Here is an 8049-nt window from a genome sequence, read left to right on the forward strand (position 1 = left end):
CAATATAAACAAGTGTAAAATTATGCATATTGGAGCAAAAAATCTTAATTTCACATATACGCTCATGGGGTCTGAACTGGCAGTGACTGACCTGTAGAGAGACCTCGGGGTTGTAGTGGACAGCACGATGAAAATGTCGACCCAGTGTGCGGCAGCTGTGAAAAAAGCAAATTCCATGCTAGCGATAATTAGGAAAGGTATTGAAAATAAAGCAGCCGATATCATAATGCCGTTGTATAAATCTATGGTGCGGCCGCATTTGGAATACTGTGTACAGTTCTGGTTGCCTCATCTCAAAAAGGATATTATAGAGTTGGAAAGGGTTCAGAGGAGGACAACCAGAATGATCAAGGGGATGGAGCGACTCCCTTACGAGGAAAGGTTGCAGCATTTGGGGCTTTTTGGTTTAGAGAAAAGGCGGGTCAGAGGAGACATGATAGAAGTGTATAAAGTTATGCATGGCATTGAGAAAGTGGATAGAGAAAAGTTTTTCTCCCTCATAATACTAGAACTCGTGGACATTCAAAGAAGCTGAATGTTGGAAGATTCAGGACAAACAAAAGGAAGTATTTCTTTAGCGCATAGTTAAACTATGGAATTTGCTCCCACAAGACGCAGTAATGGCCACCAGCTTGGATGGCTTTAAAAGAAGATTAGACGAATTCATGGAGGACAGGGCTATCAATGGCTACTAGCCATGATGGCTGTGCTCTGCCACCCTAGTCAGAGGCAGTATGCTTCTGAAAACCAGTTGCCGGAAGCCTCAGGAAGGGAGAGTGTTCTTGCACTCGGGTCCTGCTTGCGGGCTTCCCCCAGGCACCTGGTTGGCCACTGTGAGAACAGGACGCTGGACTAGATGGGCCACTGGCCTGATCCAGCAGGCTCTTCTTATGTTCTTATGTTCTCCCAGATCGTAGTCCAACACCTTAACCACTACACCTGTATACCCTGGGGCTTTGATGCCTAGTCTGATTAATGATGTACCCTGTCAAGATGTGCCGATTTGATGTTAGATACAGCTAATGATGCATTCCGTCATTGTGTATGCCTTGCCAAGATTTTCTCTATAAAAGGTGCCTGTGCCGTGAGCTCAGGGTGCAGACCTTAACGCCTCTATGTGAGAGACCTTGGGTCTGTTCCACTGGGTAGGCAAGCCTTTTGTGGCCCAGCTCAGCATACAGACTGCAGGTGCCCATGTGGGAACCTTGCAGCCTGTTCCATTTATTGGGTATGCCGGTGTGCTCGCTAAATTACTCAATAAACGTCTCCTTGAGAGTAAACCTTTGAATCCATCGCCCAAGGGAAGGAGAGGCTGCTGCTGCTGTGCTGCTGCTGCTGCTGTGGGACCACCACCTCCACCACCCTTCCCTGAGGGACTTCTGCCTGGCAGGACCAGGCCCCAGGTACCCAGCCAGCCAGGACTGATTCTTACCACCTGTCCCTCTTTGGAGGGATACATAAGCTGGCTGGCTGAGGTGGCCTGGGAGACCCAGTGCCTGCAGGAAGAAGAGACCATCGCCCAAGGGAAGGAGAGGCTGCTGCTTTCTTTTTTATTTATTTTATTTTTATTGTATTGTATTTGTATTTTTATTTTATTATTTTTATTTTTATTTTTTATTGCTTTTAGGGAGTAGGCCTGCCTGTTGGCAAATAGAAGGGAGTGTGTTGTGTGTGAGTGTGCATGAATGTGTGAATGAGAATGTGAAAGTGGGGGAATTATATTGATTTAGTTTAATTGAAATTAATTTATTTTAACTAATTACAGCTGTTATTGGGTACGGAGGCGGGTCTCCGGACAAAATTGTTAGGGTGGGTGACCTGTTGACTGGCAGATAGGGATAGAGGCATGTGCAAGCCAGGGAGGGAAGTGGGGGGCCAAGTTATAGGAAGTTTGGGCGGCAGGCGCTGGAAGGGTGCTATTGGCAGACCATGCCGGAATAGGGGAACACGGGATAGATGCATTATATCCATCCCATGTTCCGGGTCTGCTCAGAACCAGATGAAAACTGGGGGATGCAAGGTTCCTACCAACCTTTGACTGCTGTTATGTAATGCCAGGTCTGTGGCTCAGAAAACCTCACTCATTCATGATATGATCTTGGATGGGCGGGCAGACCTGGCATGCATTACGGAAGCTTGGTTGGACGAAGCCTCTGCTCCCATTCTTGAGGCCATGCGTCCACCAGGTTTCCGTTATGCACAGCAGCCGAGGGTAGGAAGGCGGGGAGGGGGCATGGCAGTCATCTACCGAGAGTCCTTGGTTTTTGCCAGACCTCCTCTCCATAGGACTCAATTTGTTGATTGTATGTACTGGAGGTTGGGCCCGAAGGGCAGTTTGGGGATCCTGCTAGTGTACCACCCACCCCGCTGCACAGCAGACTCCCTGGCCGAGGTGCTGGAGGTGGTCTCGGCTGTACGGGCATTGTCCCCAGAATTGTTAGTGCTGGGTGACTTTAACGTGCATGCCGAGGCCACTTTCACTGGAGCCCTTCGGGATTTCCTGGAAACCATGGCTTCCTGGGAACTGCACCTTAGTAATACTGAGCCCACCCATGTAGCCGGTCATGCTCTCGACCTTGTGTTTGTCCTGGGAGAGGAGAGAAGTGGTCTGAAGTTGGGAGTGGTTCATTCCACCCCTGTGTCATGGTCAGATCACTACCTGGTAAACATGGACTTCTCGATGCCATGCCCCCTCCTCAGGGGTGAAGGACCTATTAGAATGGTCCGCCCCAGGCGCCTGATGGATCCGGATGGATTCCTGACTGCGCTAGGGGAATTGGAACCTGCTGAAGATCGCCCGGTTGAAACCGTGGTGAAGGAGTGGAATGATGGGATCACCAGGGCATTAGACCGGGTGGCTCCGAAACGTCCTCTCCCCCTGAATAGAACTCAACTAGCAACCATGGTATACACCGCGGTTGCGTAGTTTGAGACAGGAGGTGAGACGACTAGAGCGCCGGTGGCGGAAATCTTGCTCCGAAGATGTCCGGACACAGGTTAGAGCAGCAGTAGCTGCCTACCAAGTGGCAATAAAGGCAGGAAAGAAGGCTTTCTTTGCTGCCTCTATTGCGTCTGCGGAGTGCTGTCCCAGGAGGCTGTTCCAGGTGGTCCGAAGCCTGGTCGGTCCAGTTGCTCAGGAACCCTTGGAACAGTCAAAGGCCTCCTGTGATATATTAGCAAAGCACTTCGCTGACAAAATCGAACACTTATGGAGCTCGATCCCGTGCGCCGTGGATACAGTGGATGAACCAGAGTTGGCCAGTTGCATGCCGGTAAGTTGGGATCGGTTTCAGCTTCTCCCTTCTGAGGATGTGGACAAGGTGCTTTCATCTGTGAAGCCTACCACTTGTCTAACTGATCCTTGCCCATCGTGGCTCCTTATGAGCTGCAGAGAGAAATTGGGCGAGGGGATCAAGGTGGTGGTAAACGCTTCCTTGAAAGAGGGTGTGATGCCATCAGCCCTCAAGGAGGCAATTGTAAAACCCATCCTGAAGAAGCCCTCCTTGGATCCCCAAGTTTTCAATAACTTCCGCCCAATTTCGAACCTACCATTTTTGGGCAAGGTCATTGAGCGAGTGGTGGCCAACCAGTTGTCAACACACTTGGATGAAACGGATTACTTGGATCCATACCAATAGGGTTTCAGGACTGGTCACGGAACTGAAACAGCCTTGGTCGCTCTGGTAGATGATTTGAGGAGGGCATTAGATAGGGGAGAATTCACCTTTCTTGTCCTCCTCGATCTCTCAGCGGCTTTTGATACTGTCGACCACAGTATCCTTTTACATCGCCTGGAGGGATTGGGAATTGGAGGCACTGTATTACAGTGGTTCCGTTCCTTTCTCTCCGATAGGTACCAACAGGTAGCATTGGGGGAGGAGGTTTCAGACCCTTGGCCTCTCAATTGTGGTGTGCCACAGGGCTCTATTCTCTCTCCCATGCTATTTAATATTTATATGAAGCCGCTGGGGACAATCATCAGGAGATTTGGGCTGCAGTGTCACCAATATGCAGATGACACTCAGCTCTATCTTTCGTTTAAATCTTCACCAGAGTTGGCTGTGGAGACCCTGTCCAAGTGCCTGGAATCCGTGAGTGGATGGATGGGAAGGAACAAGCTGAAGCTGAACCCCGATAAGACTGAGGTGCTACTTGTGGGGGACAAAAGAAGGTTGGGAGATGTTGACCTGAAGTTCAAAGGAAGGCTGCAACCCTACCTTCCTGCTCATCAGCTCCCCCTGGTAGTACACGCCCTGGTCACCTCTCGTTTGGACTACTGTAATGCGCTCTACGTGGGGTTACCCTTGAAAACGGTCCGGAAATTACAACTTATACAAAATGCGGCGGCTCGACTACTTACGAATAGTCGCCGCCGGGATCACATCACACCAGTGTTGTTCGATCTACACTGGCTTCCAGTTGTTTTCCGGGCCCAATTCAAGGTGTTGGTATTAACCTTTAAATCCCTATACGGTCTCGGCCCAGTTTATTTTACGGAGCGCCTTCAACGCCACCAATTATGCCGCCCGACAAGATCAGCCACTCAAGGCCTTCTCTCAATCCCGCCGACAAAAACAGCTAGATTGGCGGGTACAAGAGAGAGGGCATTCTCAATGGCGGCCCCCACTCTCTGGAACTCCCTCCCACAAGATCTCCGGCATGCCTCTTCCCTAAATGTATTCCGTAAAGCCTTAAAGACCTGGCTCTTTCAACAGGCCTTTGGGATCTCCGGGGAGGGTTAATTACTGTGACTGAAATGCCTCCTACCCTGTTTTAATATTGTTGCTGCTGTATTATTCTCATACTGTTTTTATTGTATTATTGTATTTTATCTCATTGTGTTTTAACTGTTTTGTACGTCGCCTAGAGTGGCCTTTGGCCAGATAGGCGACACAGAAATTAAATTTATTATTATTATTATTTATTATGAATCTTCCTACTTGATTTCATGGTACTGATCCTTACAGTTTGAAGCAGCCCACAACACCACACAGGTTCTCTGGAGAAAGTGGATAGGCTCCTCATAATACTAGAACCTGGGAACAACTAATGAAGCTGAAGCTGAGGACAGACAAAAGGAAGTAATTCTTTCAAATGCTACATAGTTAAAACTTAGGAATTTGCACCCACAAGTTGTGATGGCCACCAATTTGGATAGCTTTAAAAGGCCTTTATGTAGACCAACACATGGAGATACCAGTGGCTATATATTACCCTCAGGATCAGAGGCAGTATGTCTCCTAATACCAGTTGCTGGGACCAATTAGGGTTCTTGTGCTCATGTCTTGTTTGCAGGCTTCCCATAGGCACCTGACTGACAACAGAGAACAGGCTGCTTGACTAGATGGGCCTTTGGTCTACGATTGTGAGGTCTCTAGTTTCTGCCCAGAGACTATGTTTTTTGGGGGTCTACTATGGGTGGGTCACCTTAATCTTCATTTAAACAACAAAAATTAAGTTTTTAGGTGGTCTGGTTCAAGAGATATACACCAAAACGTCACCCCACCCCCAACTTCTGTTAGCAGTTGGCTGCTCTAATCCCCACCCTTTCAGGTTTTTAACTAGTAAGTGAAGTCAGGGTTGTGATTGACAAGACTTTTGCTGACCTCTAGGCAAAACAGAACCCATTGCAAATCTTGAAAACAGTTTCCTTTTCCTATTTGTCTGCATATCAGGACTGAGCTAGATAGTACCAAATGGCATGAGTTGGTATAAGGCATATTCCTTTGTTCCTAAAAGAGGAAGAGACCCAAGGGCCACAGTGACTTTGAAATTTATTTATGTATTTTACTTACATATATATATCACTTTATTGTAAAAAAACCCCTCAAAGTGCTTTACAGTAGGAATTAATTACTGGCAAAAACAGTAAAAAAGGTATTCAGAAACATTCAAAATAATAAAACCAACAATGAGTTAAAAACATAAAAAACATAGTAGCTTCTACATGCTTGGGTAGGCATGCCTAAACAAAAATGTTTTTAGCAGGTGCTGAAAAGAGTACAATATCAATAGGCAGGGAGTTCCAAAGTGTAGGTGCTGCCACATTAAAGGATCAATTTCTTATAAGAGCAGAACAAGTACTATGTGGCATCCGTAACATAGAAAGCACACCTCGAACTTGGTCTGGTAGCAAATCAACAACCAGTGCAGATTTCAGAGCAGAGATATTATGTGCTGACAGGGTCTCACTCATGTCAGCAATCATGCCACAGCATTCTGCACTAACTGCAGCCCCCAGGTCAGGTTGTGCTGCATGGGGATTTCTGTGACCTTGGCTGCCTGGCTGCCAGGATGCTTTTAGTTTTGGTTATGAATCCTGCGAAAGCAACTAAGATAGAAGATAAGTTGGAGCAGCAAGAAACCTGGTCATATGAAAATCCAATCACTGAATGGGAAATAAACAATTTACCACCTTGGTCTCCAAACAACGAAGTAAATGGCTCTCTAAACTGGGCACAGGAAATTGAAGAGGCAGTATGGGGGGGTATGCTTCTGGACATGTCCTGGCCTAGGACTGAGACTAATCTATCATTAATAAGTAACGAGAGCTCAGTGCCGCCGCTAGAATCTTCGGACTGTTATAGAGAGTTTAAAATTGGGTCAATGCCTCCTACTATGCCTTCTACTATGAATATCGAAGAGTCAAACGATCCTGAGATATTTAATTCTAGCTCAGTAATAAGAAAGGAAGATTGGTGCCAAGCGGTGACCCAATCCCTTACCCAAATCTCTAAATTTGTGGCCGAAGCTAATTCCCTGCTAACAACACTAACAGAATTCATTGTAAAAAAGGAGCTGTATAAGGATGCAGAGATGAAGAATATAACCACAAATACGCAGGCATCTCAAACAACACAAAGAACAGACTGCTACCTAGTGGCGGATAAAAAAAGGAGCAGCAAAATACCAATTCAAGCTGCAAAAAAAAGTAAAAATATTAAAGTTATAAGAACTCATCATAGATGCCATATGAAATTTAAAAGACTTTTTAAGCTCTTAGAAACACCGAAAGACCCAACCAAAAAGAAGAAAAGAAAGAGAAAGAGAAAGAACCGCAAGACAAAGAACAAAGTACCCTACGTACTGGGAAATTCTCAATCAACGCCAACTGAAAACTTACAAGGAATATCAAATACAGATAACAAACCAGTTGAATCTACTCTTATATTGCAAAGTCAAGTTACAAAAACACAGGATCCGATAGCAGAGGTTAAGAAAAATAAAAACTTTTTATCTCCAATTCGAAATAGTAATGCATGGGATCTAATCCTCAATGTAAAAAAGCTGGCCATAATGAACTATCCAAAACTGAAAGGATATTTAACACAGAAAGAGAGAAAACAACATCTGATAAAAATCATGAAGGAAGTATCACCGGGAGCTATCCGGCTGGAAGATATTGTAAACATCAAATATCTTTTTTATAATTATATCAATGCATGAGCAATAATAACATTCTTGGGGGAGGACAGAACGAGATTCTTTTATGGCAAAAGAGAACTACTATTAGAACATAACTTATACATTGCCCGGGTTTTTGAAAATCAAGCACTGCCGCAAAGATTAATGGCATCTTCCTTCAGTATCGGTAATTCCATATCCCAAATGCAAGAAGTGTTTGAGGAGAAGCCGATTAGGTTGGATATAAAAGAAGCGGAAAATAATGATTTGAATTACTTCTTACCGGAAGAGCTAACTCTATTAGATACTTTTGGTACTCTAACTACCGAGGCAAAGACAGAAATATGGACTAAACTTTAAAAGCTAACAATCAAATTAAAAGAAATAGAATATAAAGGAGAATCCCAGAAGTTAACTGTTTCAAGGAATGTGAAAAGAACTAATCAAGAGTCACACAAGCTGCCTGGAAACGAACTGAACACCAAAAGACCGATAGAGGACTCAACTTTGGCGTCAAATCTCTATCGTCAATCTACTAAATGACAACATAGAAGCTCAAAACCTCCTTGCCTGAAGATTCTATCATGGAATATGGCCGGATGGTTGAATAAAACCATGGACCCAATGTGCACGAAATTCTTAGAG

Source organism: Rhineura floridana, chromosome 2, assembly GCF_030035675.1.
Source record: "Rhineura floridana isolate rRhiFlo1 chromosome 2, rRhiFlo1.hap2, whole genome shotgun sequence".
NCBI lineage: Eukaryota > Metazoa > Chordata > Lepidosauria > Squamata > Rhineuridae > Rhineura > Rhineura floridana.